Genomic DNA, 22985 nt, shown 5'->3' on the forward strand with positions numbered 1-22985 from the left:
AAGTGCTATTTCTACTAACATTTCACCACCTACAAGGTTGACACCACAACAATTGGAAGAAAAAAGAGAAAAATTGATTTGTTACAATTGTGATAGAAAATGCACTAAAGGTCATAAGTGTGCTGAGATGAAATAAATTTACATAGATGGGGAAGAGGACCAAGAAACATCAAAAGAAGAGGATATACACCAAGAACCAATCCCAGAGAAAGAAAAAATGAATCTCACCATATCTTGTAATGCGCTGACAGGAATTACCACTCAAACTCTCAAGATAGAAGGGAATATCAAGAAGAAAAAGGTAATAGTGTTGATTGATTCCGGCAGTACCCATAATTTTTTTCATTGTAAGATAGCCAAGGAATTGAATTGCTTCCTTTATACAACACGAGAGTGTCAAGTAATGGTTGCAAATGTAGGAACCATAAATTTATCTGGAAAGTGCCATAATATCAAGCTATCCATGAGAGAATATGTCTTGAATATTCCAATGCTTTCCATTCCAATGGGTGGTGCAGATGTTGTACTAGGAGTCCAATGGCTACAACCTTTGGGTATGATAGCTTTTAATTTTCAAGAAATTTTCTTGAAATTTTTTTGGAAGGAAAGGAAGTTTAATTAAGGGGTATTGAATGGAAATCAGGAAACATAATCATCTCTAACAGAGTTACAAAGCTTCTAAAGAAATAACAATGGGGCATAATTGCACAATTATATTCACTAGAGGTTCCCATATCGAAATCATCTATTTCTCCAAATCTCCAAAATGTTTTGGACAATCATTCCAAGGTATTTGAGACTCCCAAAGGCCTCCCACCTATTCATGATTATGATCATGCTATTCATTTGATTCCATGAAGTGTTCCCCCAAACATCAGGCCTTACAGATATCCATATGTCCAAAAGAGTAAAATTGAATGTATGGGTGTCGAAATGCTAGAGGTTGGTATAATTCAACCTAGTCAAAGTTCTTTCTTTGCTCTAGTGGTATTGGTACACAAGAAGGACGGATCATGGTGCATGTGTTTGGATTATAGGGAGCTCAACAACCTTACTATTAAAGGTAAATTTCCCATTCCTGTCATTGATGAATTATTGGATGAATTACATGGAGCAATATACTTCACCAAGTTGAATCTTCGTTCGGGATATCATCAAATTAGAATGAAGACTAAAGACATTCCAAAAACAACATTTAGAACTCATGAGGGTCATTATGAATTTTTGGTCATGCCTTTTGGCCTTACCAATGCACCTTCTACATTTCAAGGTTTGATGAATTCCATTTTCAAACCCTTCCATAGAAAATTTGTGTTAGTATTTTTTGATGATATACTAATCTACAACAAGTCTTGGAAGGATCATGTTCAACACGTTGACAGGGTGCTCAAACTATTGGAGGAGAAACAATTATATGCAAAAAGCTCCAAATGTTTCTTTGGAGTACAAGAGGTGGAATATTTGGGTACTCATTTAGCTCATAGCTCATCTTATCATCCTCAATCTGGTGGGAAAACTGAGATAGTGAACAAATGTTTGGAAGGATATCCTCGTTGCTTTGTATTTGATAAGCATAAATAGTGGGTAAAGTGGTTGCCTTTGGCTTAATGGTAGTATAACAATTCCTTCCATAATGCAGCAAAATGACCCCATTTATGGCACTTTATGGATATTATCCACCATCCATCACATCATCTTTAAAAGAAAATTATAAGGTTCAAGAAGTGGAAGATCACATCGAGCATCAAGAACAAGTTCTCAAACTCTTAAAGGATAACCTCACTTTGGCACAAAATAGAATGAAACAACAGGTAGATCAACATCGCAGTGAAAGAAGTTTTGATGTAGGTGACTGGGTATTTCTACGACTACAACCATACAAACAAATTTCCCTCAAGCAAGCTAAGAAGGATAATCAATTATCACCAAATTATTATGGTCCGTACAAGGTGTTACAAAAGATTGGTACTATGGCATACAAATTGGAGCTTCCTACATCTTCCCAAGTGCACCCAATTTTCCATGTTTCATGCTTAAAGAAGCTTATAGGTGAGAAGATCCCAGTTCAAACAATATTTCCATAACTTGATGAGGAAGGAAAAATCATATTGGAGCCAGAAGAAGTCACAAAAACAAGAAACCGACAGCTACAAAATCGATCAATTTTAGAGTATCTAATCAAGTGGAATAACTTACCCACTGAAGATTCCACATGGAAGGATGAGTATTTTATACAGAAGCATCCATAACTACTCAAGCATTGAGGACAAAACTTTTTCAAGGAGAGGGGCATGTTAGGTCCCTATACAACTAGTGTAACCCCTTATTTTTATTAGTGCAACCCCCTTATGGTATTATTGTGCCCATATAGTCCCCATGTTGTTATTATTATGCCCCATAGAAGCCCACTACTATTCTTGTTGCCCCTACAATATTGTTTTTCTGTAGGCTCTGATTGTATTAGGACCCCTTAGATTCCTATATATAGAAAGGAGGTCTTATCATTTGTATCATCCAACAATTGTTTTTTTGTGTAATGTAAAGGAGGTTTCCCCCTCGAAGAGGCTAATTTTTAAGTCGTTGATCTATCTTTTCTATCTTTCTGTGAGTTGGTTTCATAACACTCACAATTGAGGGAGGGATTCCACTCTCCAGCAAACCATAGGCCAACTACACTATAGTATTTCTTGCAGCTGACCACCCCTTAGTCGGATTCAAAGTCTAAGGAGAATTGCTCAAGGGATTTTAACCAATGGAAATCAGTTAACCACATAGGCATCCAGATACTACCCCACATCGACCTTATTAGTTTAGGAAGATGTCCTCTAGTGTCTCCACCCATTTACCCAGGACTTTAGAGTACAATAATAATCAACTTTTATTCCCATAATCATCCAAAAGCTTAGATTTTACCCTATACAATCCTTGGATCCACAGCACATGGAGCTTCCACTTGTTCGACATATAAGGACTCTAGAATATTGTGTCTCTACATGTTCCTTCTTTTGATCACATTTTCCCAGGTGCATTCACTCCAATGCCAACGTTCTCCTTTTCTCTCACAAATTTACTAATAAACCCATGTGTGCTTAGTTGGAATACAAGCACACACAACCCACAACTGAGCCTTTGATTTCTTGCTCCAGGCATCCCATACTTGTTTTCTAGTGTGTCATTATTCTTTTCCACAATGTGCAATGCTCTCTTTGTGATTTTGTGTGATGATCCTCAATCATCATCACTTCTTCCTTCTCTGCCAAATCTTTTATTTCACTGACCCCCTCATGCAACCCTTATTTGTTGACTACACAACACAACCCACAAGGTATGAAAAAGGGGATATGGGCATGTCCTCCACTTAGGAATCCCATACTACACATCCCCACCTACCATGTAGTCCATTAAGGCTCATTCAAAGGGATGGTGGCCATTAATATACAACCTTGACTTGCCAACTTCCCAAACAACTACTCAAAACTCAGAATCCTTGTCCACTCCTCTTAGCCAATCATTGTGTATACATTTCTACAATTAATTACATGAATTACAATGCATAATGATAATTACAAGGGGGACTATAGAAAGGGTTGTTATAGAGGTGCATACTCTATTTTATTTAAATTTGAACATGTAAAATTGAAAGAAAAAAACAAACAAACAAACAAACAAAACAAAACAAAAACACATGTTCCTAACTATTAGATCCACTAGAACAATGATATAATAAAAAATAATATCATTATTGTTGTGGGGAAAAGTATCCGACTCGGAATGACCCTATCCCTACTCTAAGGGTGATAGTTCCTTAGCAACAACTGAAAGTAAAGCTTTGATATTTTTCCTTTATGAAAGTACAGAGAAGGAAGAAAAGATTGACCAACCGATGTCTTCCGCTTTTGTCGATCCTGTCTTCTCTCTTTGTCTCTTGTTCCCAGCTCCTTGTTCCCTTTGTTGGCCCAGCTACACAAAGATCCTGCAAAAACAAGAGAGGGAAACTACAAGAAACATGTACTCATAACTGATGCATGGATTAGAATGAATCAAATATATAGATAAAAACAATACATCATTGCAATACAAGTATATAGGAGAACATCAAAGCTTTATTGATAGAAGAAAAAGGTTCTGAGAAGGTTACAACCATAAATGGCTCCAATCCAGCAGCACCTCCCCAGCAGCAAGAAATCTCCTCTTCCCCTCTATAAAAGAAATCACCCAATAGCTCTAACTGTAGACCAACAGCACTTCCTTGCTTTGCACAAAATTCCAGCCTCCTTAGACCTCATAGAAGAGCTCTATATATAGGAGATTTGGAGAAATGATGAGTCAGCTTGAGGCTGGCATAAAACTGACTAGTGTCCTCTCCCACTTTAGTTAAACTTCAGTTCTTGAGTCCACTTGGAGATCCTTGCTTACACATGGAGATCAAGTACCTCTTACTCATCACAGGGCGAATCCCTTGAACCAAGTGTCAGTTTGGAAGCTTCCTGGGCAATTGACACCTTGCAGAATGACTGTGCCACTTGGCCAATCTCGCCCAGCGCAGGTACAAGGAGGAGCAGTTGACATTCAGCGCAGTTGCTCAGTGGAGTAGCTAACATGATCCAAAAATAGCCTGTTTTTGAGTGTTTTCAGGTGGAGAACTGATGGGAAGTGCTGTGGTTTGCTGACCTTGTTCTTCTAGGGGTAAGAACAACATGTTTAGGGACTGAGGATCCCTGTAATTATTGACATTTCATGCTCCATGCTACGAGGCACAAAAATGTCTATAACAGTTGCCCCCTAAAGTATGAGGCCGTTTATCGGGTGAAATGCTTTATCTAGAGGATCTGAAGTTCATTCAAGTGCTGAGGAGGCGCCCTGTAATACAATACAATACAATACATTATTTTTCATTTTGCTTTCATGATCTAGCTGAGGCAGGCATTCCCATGCTCAGCTTTATAAAGACATTTTGGTACATAGAACAGACGATCGTCTGATGGAAGACTGATAATTCTCTGCTGAAATTATCATCCTGTGAATAGGATGATCATCTGCTGCAATGATGTACATGACAAATGCTTTTATATTTCTTGAATATATATCGCAGCCCGGATGGATGAAACTAGATCCGGGGTCTTCAAACTCGTTCGATCTTCACTCTAAGTACAAGTCGATCCATGTGAGAATTGCGCTGAAGTCGAACATGGAAAGACATCGCTTGGTTACCGGTCAATGATGAAAACCGTTAACAAGCGCGAGAGGAATCATCGATAATGATAATCACCCTCAAGGTACTGCAGTACAATTCAAGTGGCATGAATAAAGGACTTGGCGTCGAACGCCACGCAAAATATTCTGGTCGAAGGTCATTGATGTATACATGTCGCCGGAAGTGATAAACTTGCCATTGAGGCATGCAAGCTTCAAAGTACTGATGGGGGTGTTCCTAGATCAACTTCTTGGATAATGAGCTGAAGTTGACAAGAAGTGATCCGTCAAAGGAGGGCCTTAATGAATCCCACATCAATGACACGGAACGGAGCTAATGATTTTAGTGGAGGTGAAACAAACTGTGACATATGATTCAGGGTGGCGATCATGAATGGATGAAGGATAATGTATGGCAGTGGATGGGACACGGTTGACACTTTCAGAATGACCTCTCTTGAACATATAACGACACTGATGCGATGGATCGGTAGCATTACCCCAAAATGTGGATGGTTTGGCGAAGACCATGGTGATGAGACCGGTGAATGAAACAACCCAACCCGATGTGGTACGGAAGAAAAGTGTCATGTTCAAGAGCGACTTGCTACCATTAAACTTTGATGTTCTCCCAATTTTTCCCCAGTCATTTCTGACCAGTACCTCTTTATTTTTGTCAAGCTTGAGGAGGATAACATATGCTTGTTCTATAACCTGCCCTTCGGGCAAGCCCATCGCTATGATTTAACGAGCTTAGCGATAGGGAAACTCGTTCTCGTCTAAAGACAAGTTTGTCGCTATTTAATGAATTTAACGAGTCTAACGACAAGGATAACTCGGTCCTTTTCATTTTTAGAGAGTCTGAAAAGGTATAGAAAGTTAACTCCATAATTCCTTTTTCGTCATCTAATCCCTTAAGTCCGAAAAAGTATAAAACAATACAGAAGGGATGGGTGTTCGGTACTTTTAACGAGCCGAACAAGACAAGCGCTCGATCTTTTTGTGCAATAATCCCTCAGGTCCAAAAAGATTAAAATTTAGAGGAGGGATAGCTCTTCCGGTCGTTTAACGAGCTGGAAGGCCAAAACTCGGCAAACTTTTCATATTTTACGAGTCAGTGAAAAGAGCTCAAAGAAGACTCGTCTTTTGAGGAACGAGTGATAAACAGGGATAGCAGCAGATTCCAGGTACAGGTTGGAATTTTCCAATCACGGCAGTGTCACAAGGATGGCTAGGTGAAATCACTCTTCGCAGTTGTTTCTCAAAAGAGGTAAACACACAAATGGAGGTGAATGATCGGCCAAATGAAAAGTGGAGGTGACGGTGCACAAACACGACCAAGGCTTTTATGGCTGATGAATTTACGATCTCAAAAGGTTATTTACCGGTTCATTTTTTCTGAATGAGCTTGAACTCTAGGGGAAGATTGCTCACAACTTATGTTTATTTTTTAACGAGCATGAACTATGTGCTAAAACTGCTCGAATCTTGCGTTTATTTTTTAACGAGCATGAACTATGTGCTAAAACTGCTCGATATACCAGTCATAGAATAAGAACGCCTCCTGTGAGATAGCTATTTTTTAAGGAGCTTTATCTCATGAAGCTATGCTCCAATTTTGGCAAGTTTTTACCTTTGCCCCACAGACTTTCTTCATGCAAGGTCGGAATCGGCTAATCCTACGAGTTTAAAGGGTTAGACCTACAGGTTTAAAGGGAGGACCTAAAAATTTAAAAAAAAAATAGTCGTCCCTCGCTCACATTCCAAAAGTTTGCATGCCCCCAGACATAGGATAGAATTTCGAGGCTGCCCCTCCTCTCCCCTACCTCTGCTTTTCTTTGGGTGTTCACAGCTACTTGTCATCTTGCCAATCTAATGTTAACGATACTAGTCTTCTCGTTATTTTAAGGGGTCTTACGCGGTACTCAGTCTTCCCGTCGGCCCAACTTTTAACGAACAGCTATTTGTGACAAGAGAAGAACACTACTCAAAGACAAAACATTGGTATTATTGAGGGAGGCTTGTCTCCTTCTTATTATCCGAAGAGGGTTCTATTTGCTGCCGCAAATCAATCTCTTTCTTCGGCGATGTCTATCATTGGGTTACTCAAAGATGGTTACCCTCTGTCACAACAATAGAATCTCTTTCTTTGGAGGCTGCTCCTACTTATCCTTCAAAACATTTGTTTTAATGGGTGAGGCTTGCTTTTCCCCAAAGATGATTACTACTTGTTGCAATAAGGGAATTCCTACTTGGGCATTGCCCACTTTTTTAGACAAAGGTGAATGACTCTTTTGCCAAACACATAACTTTAACAAAAGAATACTATTCCAGAACAACCCCTCTTCCATCCACGGATGGGGTACAGACTAGTCATATTCGTCTGCGGAAATTCTACCTTATACCCAGGGTTTCTTCTGCCCGAAGCAGACCAGGGTGCATGCCCCCTGGGTTCTAGTCTTTCTTTCCGAATCACTCGCACTCATTGGGAAGGAGGACTGGGGGTGGAGGCATATCTTGAGTGAACAGACCATTTAGGATTGGTATTTGACTATTTGCGATGCGAGATCCCGGAAATGAAAGTTGGTCTACGAGCTTGACCATCCTTCCTTCGTGTGGAAAACACATTACTCTAAAGAGTGAGGAGACTATCGCTCCCATGCAATAAATATAGTCACGTCCAAGGAGTAGGTTATAATCCAAGGGTCCTTGGACGACCATCACGTTCAAATTGACGGTCTTCCCTTTCAATGTAACAAGCACATTGGGGAGGATTCCTAATGGTCGACTGGTTCCTTTATCAAAACCTGAGAGATTTCTTAACTCAGGTAAAAGCGCCGGGGAACCCAGTGCTTTCCAAGCAACAGAGGAAAGGATACTCACAGACGCCCCCTCATCAATGATAGTACCAGCCATAATCATTCTATAGATCTGGGCAATGATTCTGAATGGTATACTGGCTGGTAACCGGGGTTTGCCTAGTTGATTCCAATCAAAGGATACAACCAGGTTGCTTGGCGGTGGGACCGAATATACAGCCGGGTAAGACCCTGATGATGTTCCTTCCTACGATAAAGGAATGGGCGCATTTCCCTGACGCTCATCAGAGTCGGTGCTAATGAAAAGAACCCGGATGGTGTCATCCTTATTCTCTTCAGTGAGGGTGTCGCATGAAGATGACTCTTCGGCGACGGTGTCATTTGAAGATGGGTCTTCAATGACAGAGTCATTGGACGATGAAACCTCTGAAGGAAGAACCGGGTCAACTACCGTTTCGACCTTTAGACTTTCGTTTGGTCTGGATTCAGTAGGTTCATTCTCAATGACCGACACTTCAGCTGACCACTTGGGCGGGTCAGCTGGATTTTCAACTATCAAGGGATTAGGCGCGAGTTTTTGGTATCCAGGAGGAAGTCGTAACGGTGAAACCGGACGATCTTCCAAAACTCTCTTTGCCTCATCTAAGAATGGACATTTGTGGATGGCATGCTTGCCTTCACACAATACACAGGGAGATCTTGATCTCCCTCTTCGTCCTTCACTCTCGCTAGTTGACGGACTGCAATCAACATGACTATCAGAGGTTGATGCTATCGGATTGTGCAACCTTGGGGACCAGTCCGTTAGTATCCGGGGAATACAAGGACAATCACGATGGAAGTGGGTCCCTTTGCAAATGACACATGGTGATTTAGGCCCGGTCTGTGCAGTGTGTGGGTTTTTGTCAGCTGTCTCCTGCTTGCCCCCAGTCGCCTTCGCCATAGGCTCCTTCTGCTTCTTTTCTTTCTTCTTCTTTTCCTTCTTCTCCTTGGGAGGCTGACTTTTGCCAGCTCTACCTCGCGAAGATGAAGGATCAGAGGAAGTATTGTAAGAAGTGGAAGGCTGGTGGGTAGTTCTAGACTGTTTTGACTGTTTATTCGACTGCTCAGGATTAGTGGCGATCTGGACTACATTAGTTGAAAGGAGCCATACAGGGAGGCCGATTGTCAATCCTGGAAGTGACAATGTTGCCATATGAGGCGCACCAACATCTCCCCAAGAGAAGAAGGGATTGGGACTTCCGCCAAGGTTGCCTCCTTGGTTGGTGTGCTCCATACTTTTCAACTAAAAGATCAACGTGGGAATAACAGGTGATTTTGTTCCGCTTAAAATAAATTTTATTAACGACGCTTTTAGACACAAACTTGCTTTTTCATGTTTTAAGAGTCGAGAAAAAGCTAAAGATGACTCTAGTCGCCTTCGATGTATTAACGAGCCCGAAGTGACAAATGCTCGGTTGGACTTTTTCAGTTATAGAGTTTGAAAAAGGCCAAAAGAAAATGCTCTGGAGTTCTAGGCAGAGGGTGTGCCAAACTTTTCGCGAAACCACAGAATACGTTTTACGGTACGGGTGGTCGATCTTCGTGAATGCTGTGTTCACTACATCGCGATCAGTAGGGCGGTCGACACGGCTTCCTATGGATAAAGGATGATTTCCTATAGGGGTCTCCCAATATATACTCGATGGTACGTGGGAGCACAAGTCCGTATTAGTGCCACCGACCCTCTGGAGGAATCACCCACCTTCGTAGAGATTGACAGTCACTATGTTTAACGACGCCGGAACACGTCTCTACCTAGACCTCTAGATGTTTGTGTTATGTTACAAAGCATTGTTATGTAAATTGGATTTATTTTAATGTTGATCTTTCTTAGAAGTTTTCCTTTAAGGATCACCACGAGATGTATATATACAACTTCCTAAATGCAATCTAAGATGAGAAGCAAAACTTTTCAATCTTTCAACTTTGAAAACCTTAATCTACTGAGGGAAAAGAAAGACATCAAATTTTCACACAGATCATAGAACACACACTAAATGCACTTTTTCCTAAATCAACATGCAAACTCAATAATGCACATGCACAATGCAGATATTTCTTTTCTTTATCCTTAATGTTGATGTAAGACAAAAAGGAAACTGTTGTATAACTTTGAGTCTAATTTCAAGCGAAAGTAAACAAGCTTGTCCAAAATCAAAAGACACCTTAAGATCGACTTGTTTAGACACTGGAAATGTATAGATTCAAACCACAAAATGAAAAACAAACAAACTCAAACAGCCATGAACAGTAATAAAACTAGCTCTTAAGATCACAAAGACACTTTTACAGTTCAGGATCTAAGAGGCCACAGCTATAGTGGTTTGCTTTTCACAATGGGAAACTGTAATTGAAACAAGAAATACTGAAAGAAAAATCACAGTTTCATCACACAACTGAGGTGGAATAATGTCAAGGAAAGTTGGTTTACAGCAAGTACAAATGACAAGCAATCAGCAGCAAAATAACAGTGAAAACAGGGCCAAGACTCGGTGGGAAACCTCAGCAAGACACTGGCTAACTGGTCCAGCGCAGGCTCTGGTCTGTCAAACTGACTTTCAGCGCAGTTCCCGAAGGGAGTACCTGCGCTGAAATGCAGACTGCCTTTGGACAGCCTGCACTGAGACACGAGAGTTGCGTTTACAAGGATTTCCGGGTCATAAAAAGCTCAAAAATTCACTGTTTTTGCTGAAATAAAAAGCTATAGGTCAAGTAAAAGCTAAGGGATGATCAAGAGGATGAAAAGCTATCACAAAGAGCACAAGAGTCTTTTGTAGATCAGCTCTTCAAATCATGAATCTGCTCAGAAAATGAGCAAGAGTAGCAGCCCCTCTACTTCGCTTTTGATATAGTCAAAAGCTTTTCGATTTGGTACTCTTTTCTTCAGGAAATGAATAGAAAAGATACTACAAATACAATCAAATGGATACAATCCCCAGCGGAGTCGCCATTTTGTTGTGGGGAAAAGTATCTGACTCGGAATGACCCTATCCCTACTCTAAGGGTGATAGTTCCTTAGCAACAACTGAAAGTAAAGCTTTGATATTTTTCCTTTATGAAAGTATAGAGAAGGAAGAAAAGATTGACCAACCGATGTCTTCCGCTTTTGTCGATCCTGTCTTCTCTCTTTGTCTCTTGTTCCCGGCTCCTTGTTCCCTTTGCCGGCCCAGCTACAAAAAGATCCTGCAAAAACAAGAGAGGGAAACTACAAGAAACATGTACTCATAACTGATGCATGGATTAGAATGAATCAAATATACAGATAAAGACAATACATCATTGCAATACAAGTATATAGGAGAACATCAAAGCTTTATTGATAGAAGAAAAAGGTTCTGAGAAGGTTACAACCATAAATGGCTCCAATCCAGCAGCACCTCCCCAGCAGCAAGAAATCTCCTCTTCCCCTCTATAAAAGCAATCACCCAATAGCTCTAACTGTAGACCAACAGCACTTCCTTGCTTTGCACAAAATTCCAGCCTCCTTAGACCTCATAGAAGAGCTCTATATATAGGAGATTTGGAGAAAGGATGAGTCAGCTTGAGGCTGGCATAAAACTGACTAGTGTCCTCTCCCACTTTAGTTAAACTTCAGTTCTTGAGTCCACTTGGAGATCCTTGCTTACACATGGAGATCAAGTACCTCTTACTCATCACAGGGCGAATCCCTTGAACCAAGTGTCAGTTTGGAAGCTTCCTGGGCAATTGACACCTTGCAGAATGACTGTGCCACTTGGCCAATCTCGCCCAGCGCAGGTAGCCTTCATTGGAGTTGACTTTCAGCGCAGGTACAAGGAGGAGCAGTTGACATTCAGCGCAGTTGCTCAGTGGAGCAGCTGACATGATCCAAAAATAGCCTGTTTTTGAGTGTTTTCAGGTGGAGAACTGATGGGAAGTGCTGTGGTTTGCTGACCTTGTTCTTCTAGGGGTAAGAACAACATGTTTAGGGACCGAGGATCCCTGTAATTATTGACATTTCATGCTCCATGCTACGAGGCACAAAAATGTCTATAACAATTATATTTTAACAAAATCATTTATAATAAATAATATATTTAAAATTTATAAATTTTCTAGAAATAAGTAACAAAAACTAAGACCAAGGTTTAATTTCTTTAAAAATAAGTCATTAAACACTTTAGGTTAATAAATAAAAACTCATATATTTGTTTTTATTTTTATTTTTATTGTTAAAAAGAATGAATATAATCATTTTCATTAATAGAAAAATTATTTTTTTTGTTTTCTATGTTATGTGAGTCTTAAGATGACTAGCACACCTAACATTTGGCTTGAGTCACCTAGGGATCGAACTCAGCCTAGGCTACACTGTCCCTTAGCATGGTTGGATTTTTTCCCTCAAAGTTTTGAACCAATGACCTTCACATCATGGAGTGCCTTAACGGAACAATGTATGAACATTTGCTCTACAACTTGTGAACCAATAGGAAATTTATTTTTAAAACTTAAAATTATATGATAATACTTTCCTTTACTTCAATATTAATGATGCTGATAAAAAAAATTCATGTATTATAAATTTTGGTAGTCACTTCATGATAAATTAGGGGATCATCCATAATGTCCCTGTAAGAACATTACTTTTACTTTAAAATGTTTTTAAGTTCAAATCTCTTCACCTCATACTAAAGTGATTTTTTATTGTGTCAACATGATATTGTGCTATCACATTAGGATATCATACATAATGTGTCATTAAGAACATTAATTTTACTTTAAAATGTTTTTAAGTTTAACTATATTTACCTCATACTAAAGTGAGTTTGTATTGTGTTAATCTCATATTAGGGTTCGTAACTCCTTATCTGTAAATTAATTGAATGAAAAATTACTAATTACATATAATATGTATGCATATGTTTACAATTAATGTAACACCCCCAGTTAGGATTCTCCAAATTGGAATGTGCATGTATAGGTGACATCCGATTTGTGAGCCGAAATGTGGAATAGGTTGGGAGCCTAAAAATCATTGCTGTGAGTGTGCATCTATATGTATATGCATTTTAGGCTAATGAGAAAAAGTTATGAATATGGTTAAGGATGGTGTGCTATGTAATAGGCCTGAGGACCATGATTATAAGGCTCGTGAGTTGGGACACAATTAATTAGGCTAGTGAGTTGAGAGTTGCTTCTGGGGTGGTACAACCATGTGTTTGTGTGTCTATGTGTTGGGGATGGTGTTCCCACGTGGTTGTGCTCTTATATGCTATGAGGTCGGGAAGCCTCATGAGGTAAATAGTTTAGTTCATGTATATTAATAAAAACATAATGGTTTTAGGTGGACCTAAACAAAAGAGTATAGGGGACCAATGACTTCATGGGAGGAAAAGTAATCTTGTTGAAAAGGTAATATTGTAGAGTTATAATATTAAATAAAAGATAAATGTATTTATAAAGGGGGGAGTTGGTAACTCAATCATTCTTTCAGATGAATTGTTCAATGATCAGTGATGGAAGGTTATGGACTAATCTATGATCCTTGTGCTTGGATTCTGGAACTGATTGAGAATTTTAGTTTGTAAGTCTTATGCTTGGACTCTAGAAATAATTGGAATTTTGATTACCTTGGTTTTTAGAAACCAGTTGGTGAACTGATTGAGATTTGTTTCAGTTCTGGTGACTGGTTGGTAAGCCTTATGCATGGGTGTTGGAACAGACTGGGAGTCGATTTGGTTATGGCTTAGAAGTAGCACAAGCTCCTGGAAGCTCCGTGTTGATAAGTTCATGGTTGGTCATAAGGTGCCCTTGAAGGTGGCCATAGAAGAGGTATTTACAGGTCACAGAGATGGGTATGAAATTTAGGCATAGGTTCAGGGAAGAAATGCGTAATGGTTGGCGTGGTGACTATAGGGTTGGTGCCTTGGCCATGGATATGTTGCTATTATTGGTTTACCATTGCCTGTGGAGTTAAGGCCCTAGATTGGGGATGACCCCTGATTGAATGACTATGAACTACATGGTTTATGGCTAGGAGGAACATCAAAGTGATAAGCTCTAGTATTGCAACAAGAATGTTGCAACTCCCAGGGCTACCAACTTTAATTTGTCAACCTGGGGTTCAAACAAACTTAAGAGGTGACAGTGCTATATGCATAGTAAGCTGAGCTCTACTCATGTTTGTCTAAGGAAATTAACAAAACCAAGGTGTATAGAGACCATTGTACAAATTAAATATAGACTTTGCAAGAATGAAATAATGCTACAAAAAAGGAAGTTCTAATCTACTTGTAGAAATGGAAATGTTGCATAAAGTTAAATGTTAATATACTTGAAAGAATGTAAATGCTAATCTACTTGCAAGAATGTAAATGCTAATCTACTTGCAGGAAATGTAAATGTTGCATCAAAGGAAAGTCTAGTCTATTTGCAAGAAAATGACAATGCTTGAAATGGAAACCCTAGCTTAAGAAACATAAAATAGAGAAGGAAAACCTAATCTATCTTTCGTAAATTAAAGAGAATGAAATAAATCTCAATCAATTCATTAAAAAAACATTATATCCTAGTAACAAAGTTCATTAAGTGCTTCAAAAAGTAATCATGTAAACCATTACTATACCATTCAATTCATGAACTTGTTTACTAACCCTAATTGCATAAATGAATTGTAGTGGTGAAGAGACAAGTCCTAAGTGGTATCTAGTGTTCCTCAAACTTGGTTCTAGGGCCTAGGGGGTATCATTAAAGGCTATGACAAAAAAATCAGGCTTTAAGGACAATTTTTGTCAAGTTTGGATAGTTTTTACATTGTGCTACAAAATGCTACAAGATTTCCCTGTTTTGCTACAAGATTGAATCCGAGAGAATTATGAGGGCTTAAAAGGTGATATAAAGGTGAGGAATGGTAGTGGAAGGTGGAAGAAGGTTGTATTAGGTCCTTTCCATGCTTAGTACCCCTCAAGGGGTCATCATTCACAAGGAGAAATGCACACCATGGCCTTGAACAAATCTAAAATGAACTCTCAGTGAATAATTTTTTTTAAGAAGTTGTTGAGGAAGGAAGGAAGGTTTCTATAGTAGGATGCCAAGTGGGAATGATAGTTCCATGCCCTGCACTCTAACAGTATGTTCTGAACACAAAGATCACTCAATCTTGGAAAACATCTAAATCATGCTTATTGTATCAATTGCATAAAATTAAATTAGAAAGGAAAGGATAAGTTGAATTTTATTCAAGATATTCCTACTTCCTGAAAAATGAAACCTATATTTTTATGCTTTCCGATACAAGGATTACAACCACACTTTCCAAGATAGGTGGTTGATGAATCTGTGAAGGAATCTTTCTATATAAACAAAACTTGCAAGAAAGGAAATATTACTATCCTAAATACAAAAATGAAAGATGCATAATAAAATGTAAAAATGAGAGAAACTAAAGTTCTCAGGTTGGAACCTAACCTAAGGGAACTTAGCCCCATAAAAAACACTTACAGTTAAGGAAAAAAAGACTTCTCATTAATCTCAAAAAGTTCTCAAGTACATGGAAATGAAGATGACAAGTACAAACTTCTAGCTTCAACATTCATTATTCATCTCCAAAAGCTTGAATCCTATTGAGCCATTGGGCTTCTTTATTTATACAAAATGGTTGAGGGGAAAACTCCTTGGAAGGAGGGTTTCTTGCCTCCAAAATACTTATAAAGGTGGATCTAGCTCCCTGAGCTCCTCACAATGGTTTAGTACATCAGTTTTTCAATAAATCCTCGAACTGTGGGTGAGTAAATACAGCGAGAAGGTCAATTTGTAGGTGAGGCAAAGCATGGGACAAGCCTCCTAAATCTCCGATAAGTACTTCCAACATACTTTTGTGTAATAAATGCACCCTTTTCATGCACAATAACCATGTTAGGCCACAAGATATGATAGACATCATTTAAACTTTCTAATAAACACATTATAGTCAAAAAGGTGTTATCAAATGTGACGAGAGAGGTAAATATATGCTAAAGGATGGACAAATGTGACTTGTTATATTCCTATTAATGAATCCCATCATCACCCCACTAATAAAGGTTTTTCTCACCCTTTGAACAACTTTGCCACTTAATTCAATTTCATGCATATCCCTGGTGGCAACCCTAACATCCCAAGGTGTCTATGGTGGAGTGTCATCTTGAGGGTGGAACCGTGCATTTTTCTCTATCTATACCCATTCTTGTTTCTATTTTGCCTACTCTTTCCTTTCTTGTAGCCCTAGCAACAAATTAGGATTGAACGTAAGCCCAATCAAGTTGACCTTCAATATTTGAACTATCCTCTTGTATAAGGGTGTCTTCTCCAAGGAATTTATCAATATATCTAGAGAGTGATACTCTATAATTTTTAAGCTATGTGGTAATGAGTGTTATCTCCTATAAAAATCCTACAGGCTCTCAATTCCTAGCATCTTGAAAATTTCTTCAAAGTGCAGGATGGCTTGTTCCTATTTTTATATTTGGAGTAGTGCCAATATGGGGTCATCAAAGATAATCATATGGTTGTTGATGACAAGGCGAGGAGATCTAAATTTTTCTCTGATCCATATGGGTTCATCAGTTTCCATGGACATGACCATTTTTTCCTCTTCAACCCTTGGTTCCTCATGATTCATCCAAGAGGCCCATGACATCAGTTTTACATCTCCCATCCTAGAATTTGGATCCCAAAAGTTCATGTCAGTCAATATGAGGTTGTGTATATAAAATTTCGTCATCGTAAGTTTATCCTCCACACTAGATATTTAACAAAATTCAATGAATCCTTTATAGTCTCAGAAAGGTAGTGAACTATATTGTGCTAGAGTCTTAATTTGAAATTGAAGCCACTACTCTTTGAGGAACATGGAATAGTGTTTTGAGGGGCACCTTCATTGGATGGCCTCCATGGCCAAGCTTCCCATAGTAGCAAGCTACCCTTCTTTCTCCTATAATTTCTTCAATCTCTTGTTTTCTATCCACTGTTGTTCCCTCATTTTTCCCTCTTTTATTCTTAAATCAACCATCTCCTCACCCATCTTTTTCATTTTGTCTTCCATTAAGCCAACATCCTCAACTCCCTTAGGCTTTGCAATCTACATCCACAGGGGGGTTCTATCTCCTTCTTTTTCTAGCTCAAGGAGGATTGGGACTGCAAATTTGGTAGGTATTATCTACCCTTGCTCATAAATTTTTTAATAAGACTTAATATTTGGTTATTGTTTAGGTTCTTGCAGCTCTTGTGGTTCTTCTCCTCCTTCTCATGTTTGTACGATGCTTTCCTATAATACTACCCCACTTTCCTCTAGCACTTTTATTCCTTCTTGTAGCATGGCATATTCTTCTTCCAGCTGTATAATTTTGTCTCCCCTAGTTTTTGGATTTATTTGTGAGTTTTGGGGTTGTTATCCTTTGGCTTTGAGCGAGGTTACCTCTTCAATTTGTTTCTTATCCTTCTCTAATTCTCCTTCCCGGTGACTGGAAGGCCCCTTGGACTGCTTGATGGGGGTTTCATCACTAGAGCTTGTATTAAGTGCCTCGTGGTGGTGAAAATGGAGCAAGGAAATATCGTTTTGACTTTTCCTTGGTCAAACTATATTAGAATTCGAATTTCTATTTCAATAGAATACTTAGAGGTAGTTAATTGAGGTGACATGGAACTTGTCACTCATTTAACTCAGTAAATTCGAGTTTGGGAAGCTTGAGTTCAGTTCTGCGTGATTGACTTCTAATTTGCTGCAATACATTTCAGTTAATTTGATTTATTGTCATTTTAACTAGTTCTAACAATCAGAAGGCCTAGTGAAGGTCAAGTTGTGGAAGTGGAACTTTAAGCATACTCAGTGATCAACTAGTTAATTGATCAATCAACCCAAAAAAATTGTTTCATGCAGAGAATTCATGTTACCTAGTTGAGATGGAGATTCCAAGGTAGTGTACTGTCAGTTATAGCATATTCCAATGTGACAAGTGGTGCATGCAGTCACAGATTTATATAAAACTATTGCACAATTCCTTGGTGTCAAATTCCTAAAAAATAGGGGCAATTTACGAAGGGAATAATGCAAGGAAATAAAGCTTGGGAAGGCTTTAAATTGGCTAAGTTTTGGCCAGGTTTAGTCAACAAGGTAGAGGGATAGAATGTACACTTACAGGGTGTGCTCAAGCTTGAGAAAGCATTGCATTTATTCTTTATTCTCTAATTAATGCAATATAGATGATAAGGGTTTTTGACTAGTTTCTTTCCCCTAGATAACTCTTTGTGCATGTGTGATGTTTCCTTTTGCATGTCTATGATTCTTGTTTTACATGGTGAATTAATGTCCACAGATCAACATAGTAACTTCAAGTCTTTTGATCTAGAAAATTTCATCGGAAGTATTGAATCTACACATTAATTTCTACATGGTATCAGAGCTAGAATCACTGTAGACAAGAGATTTCTAAGTTGTCATTTTAGGAGGTTCAAATTTGTAGATTAGGGTTTCTTCTTTTCTTTAGTACTGAGAAGATGGATTTCAATGGACTAAGGCTCGAATATTCCCTTGACGTAAGCTTGAATTATGTTGCAGGGAAGGACCACATGGAGGCAATACTAAGGATAACAAGTTGAAGGAATTCATTGATAATGATATTCTAAAACTAGCAACATCTGATGCAAAGAATCTGGTAGAATGGAAGAAGTGTGATTCCAAGGTGAGGATCATCATATTAAATGGATTACAAGACCATATTATCTCAAATATCCACGGGAAAGACACTTCATATAAAATGTGGCAATCTGGCAAGTGATGATAGATTTGTTATAAAATAGTAGTGACCACATGAAATTAGCACTCAAGGACAAGCTTTGAAATATCAATATGTAGAGGAACAAGACCATTACATAGTACCTGAGCAGGTTCACACAATGTCATGATGAACTTGGTCAATTTGGTTTTATTGTCGCAAAGGATGATTTGGTGATCCTAGGCCTTCTAGGCCTTCCCAAGAGTTGGCACAGCTACTAAGGTTCGGTGAACAGGAGGTAGAAACTACCAAATTGGGAATTCTTGTGGTCCGATTTGGTACAGGAGGAGATAAGGTGAAATACCAAAGACAAGACTTCATCGAAGGGCGAGGATGAGGAGAGCTATGCCTTGGATTGAAAAGCAAAGAAAGGGAAAGGGAATAAATACCAATCCAAAGAAGAATCAAGTCAAGGGGGAAAGATGAAAGACTTGTCCATAATCAAGTGCTTTCACTGTCATGAATTTGGGCACTATGCAACGAAGTGTCCACACAAGAAGGGAAGAAAGAAGACCATAGGAGGAGTAGTAGGTAAATCCTTAGCTTCATAGTTCGAGCTTGATTTTTCTCTCATTAAATCCATGGCTAGCACATTGATGGATAGCACATCGAGATGGGAGATGATGGAAGGTACAACATGACCGGGATTGGTACTATCACCTATCAAAGGGAGTCAAGCTCCCCTCTCAGGCTGAAGGATCTGATGTTTGTATCAGCTCTAAAGAAGAATCTTGTCTCCATTGCAGTTTTAGAAGATCGTGGCTATGATGTGATCTTTAGGAAAGGAAGGGCATTCCTGAGACATATAGCCATCAGACAGGTGAAGTAGAATGGGGTTGGTGTGAAGAACCTATATAAGCTAGATGTGGGGGATTGTGAAGCATTGAGTGTTGGCTTAGGTTGGGCAGACCCAGGTTCAATTCTTTAATGTGCACCAAAGAATCCCCAATCATTAGCTCTTTCGGCAATGATCTAGAAGCAGATTACAGTCTCATCCAATGTGACTATGGGAGGTTGCAGAACTAGGTTTCTACAGCCTTGAGGGATACTGTGATGTGGTATTTTACTTTATTTTCACTTAATACTTTATTCTTTATTTCTCGGTACTTGAATCATCTACTTAACCAGCCATAAAAAACTTAAAACAATATTGCGCGAAAGTAAAATATAACCAAAATAATGAGCATAAACTAAAGATCCATAATAATCATACACAAGATATGCCCATAAAAAATATACTTCTTTCTTTTAATTCTTTTAAATAGAGTACAATCCCTTCGACTTGCACACCCAGCTACAGGTGTCTGCACACTGAGTTGTAGTCTTTAGGCCTCCACGCACTCAGCTACGGAACCTTTTCCCTCAAAATACAGAATATAGAGATAATTCCTTATGCTCGTATCATATGATCTTCTATTATGTTATTACTTCAACTTACATATTTTTTTCTTTATATACTAATTAAATCAATTGGTATATCAAAAATATGATGGTCCAAATACCATGGTTCTCCTAAAACAATCAACTAATACCCAAAAACTCATTACAGAAAAAAGGGGATTCAACCCACCCCAAAGCCCCTAAAACACTACACAGTATATAGCTCTATGGTACCATGCACTCCACTCCCTAAACTGCGGAATTCTAACCAAGACGACCAACTTGGGTTGCACCAAATAGGCCACCAACACTCACATGTGACTCGTCCCAAGTCACTTAGTTGCTTTGCCTTGAATCTTTGTTGCTATTTTGTTGTAGGTGACATTGTACTGTTGTAATATCTTTGTTGCTTGCTTCTCTTCTCTGTGCACTTCTTCTAATAATGCTTTTGTGACATGTTCTACATCCTTCCTTGCCAATTTTGTCTCCCATTTTCGAAGTTGTTGAAGCTTCTCATCCACTACCTATGATAGCTGAAGGGCCTTATCCTGCCAAGGCTAAGTCATTTCTATCAAACTTTTCTCCTCCTTCTTCAACTCTTCAATTTTCTTTTGTAGCTCCTTTGACTCATTAATTTTTGTGAGCCTTCACGAGATTGGAAAAGTCTTCGCAGCTTCCTCACTCCTCCAATTGATGTTGCTTTTGTTGCATTTCCTCCTGCAGTTTCTGAAAATTTGGATCTTCCTGCAGCGAAGTCCAAATTTGCATGCTTTCATTCAAAAATTTTCCATAGTCTTCCAATGTTGCAGAGATGCTAGCCATCCTAGTCTTTAAGTCAATCTCCCTCTGTTCATGCACTTCTGGTGGCATGGTTGGTTGTATCTTTAATTGCATCTCACTGATCTTTACCTCATATTCAAACTGTACATCTGCAATTTTCTTCTTGGATTCCTTGACTGCAAGGATGAACTTCGCGACCTTATATTTTGTTGATTCCTCCTCACAGACATCCTTGTTTGGAACTTCCTTGCAAGTGGATTCGGCCACCTCTTTTAGCCTCTTCTATTGTAGCTCGTCTTATTACTTATCCTTGACGGCCTGGTCGAGTTGTTCTCGCTCCTTGAGATAATTTGTGATACCTTGGTGTAATTCATGTAGCACTAGAGTGGATAGTGTTTCCATGTTCATATTGACATGGTCCTAACCTTTTCCCTATTTCTTGACTTCGGTGGAGTCGAACTGTAGAGATTCAATAGGTATCTGCATTATCCTCATCCCAAATGTTGTTTCTATCGGTCTATCCTGATGGAGTCCTTGGCCTATATGTGTTGGTGGTCTAGATGTTTGCAACCAAATATTTAGCTCTACAACACTTTGTTTCACACCTGTGATAAGCTCGCTATAGTGATCTTCCACCATATTCCAGAATTCCATTGTTATCTCCTAAACCTTGTCTCTGATTTGAGCCAGGTCACCTTCAGTGAGAACCATTCGTGTGATTTATTTTGTTTTATCTGCCTTATGCTTCTTTCTTCTCTTAATAGTAGCTTCACCTTGGATCTTTCTTTTCTCCATGGTAGCTTTCTCTATTTCTTCCTTCTTTGTATCCTTAGTCGTATCCTTGCCTCCTTGTCTTTTCCACTGGCTTCGGCATGCTGTGATGTGTCCAACTCTTCTTCTTTTGTCATGTTGTCTCATGCTCCCTCCAATGGATTCATCCATTCTGTGGGCCATGTTTATACTACTTCTACCATATCAACTTGTGTGACCATATATGGAAATGAGTGCCATTTTTTCTTCATGTCTCTGCGCACCTGTATGTATGCTTTATGAAAATATGCCTTGAATCTCACCATAGGGTGTACTATTTTTGCGAAATCAGCGAAAGGCATGGATGATGGTTTACTAACATGTGTAGATCCATTTGATATAATATAAAAATATTTTATTCTCCTGTTCTCATGATGCTTGCGTGGTAAGACATAGTGAAGCATACCTCGCGGCCTCACATACATCTGAAGGCACTAAAGGGAACTATATGTCATCCGGCTCTTTCCATTCTAACATTGCAATGATCAAGATTAACTGAGTGTAGTGGAAAGATGTACCTTTCTCCTAGACCTCATGAAAATCATCCTAGAATTCCTTGCATAAGTATCTAGTCTAGTTATACTGGACTCCATTTGTGCACTGTGCAGCTAAGGACACCACTGACTTAGGAACTTCATTTACGTGACACTTCCTCATAATCTTCTAGCCAAGATGTGTGCAGAAAAGTGGACAACTTGGTCACTGATTGAGTTCACATCGTATCCCCTTTTATCTTTGATCAACCTGTACGTTTTCTTCATACTTTTTTCCAAAGTGCGATCCTGATCCTTTCCCACGAATTCCTTTGTAGGGTTCCGCCCTTAGTATGGTAATATTGTGATCCTCCAAATCAAAATTTGGTGTATGGAGATCTTATTCCCCATCCAAAAGTGTCCATCATGTATTAATACTGACAATAGTCACACACATGCTTTGTTTGTTGAACTTTTGTTGAAGTGCGACACATTCAACATATTGAGCAATCTTGACTGCACTAACCCATTCGCCCACTCTTGTGGTTCCAATCTCATCACTTCACTCTCTGGGTAGTGAACCTGATGCAAGTACCAGTCTAGTATGAATTAAGGGTACTTCTTCTGATCATTGAAATCATAATCTACAAATTTGAACTATGGAATTTTCCCTAAAATCTCTCCTAAAAACAACACAGCTTCTAGCAATAGTGATGTAG

This window comes from Pinus tabuliformis, chromosome 8 (genome assembly GCF_031772625.1).
Source record: "Pinus tabuliformis cultivar Carrire ecotype Pingquan chromosome 8, CPIR1, whole genome shotgun sequence".
Lineage (NCBI taxonomy): Eukaryota > Viridiplantae > Streptophyta > Pinopsida > Pinales > Pinaceae > Pinus > Pinus tabuliformis.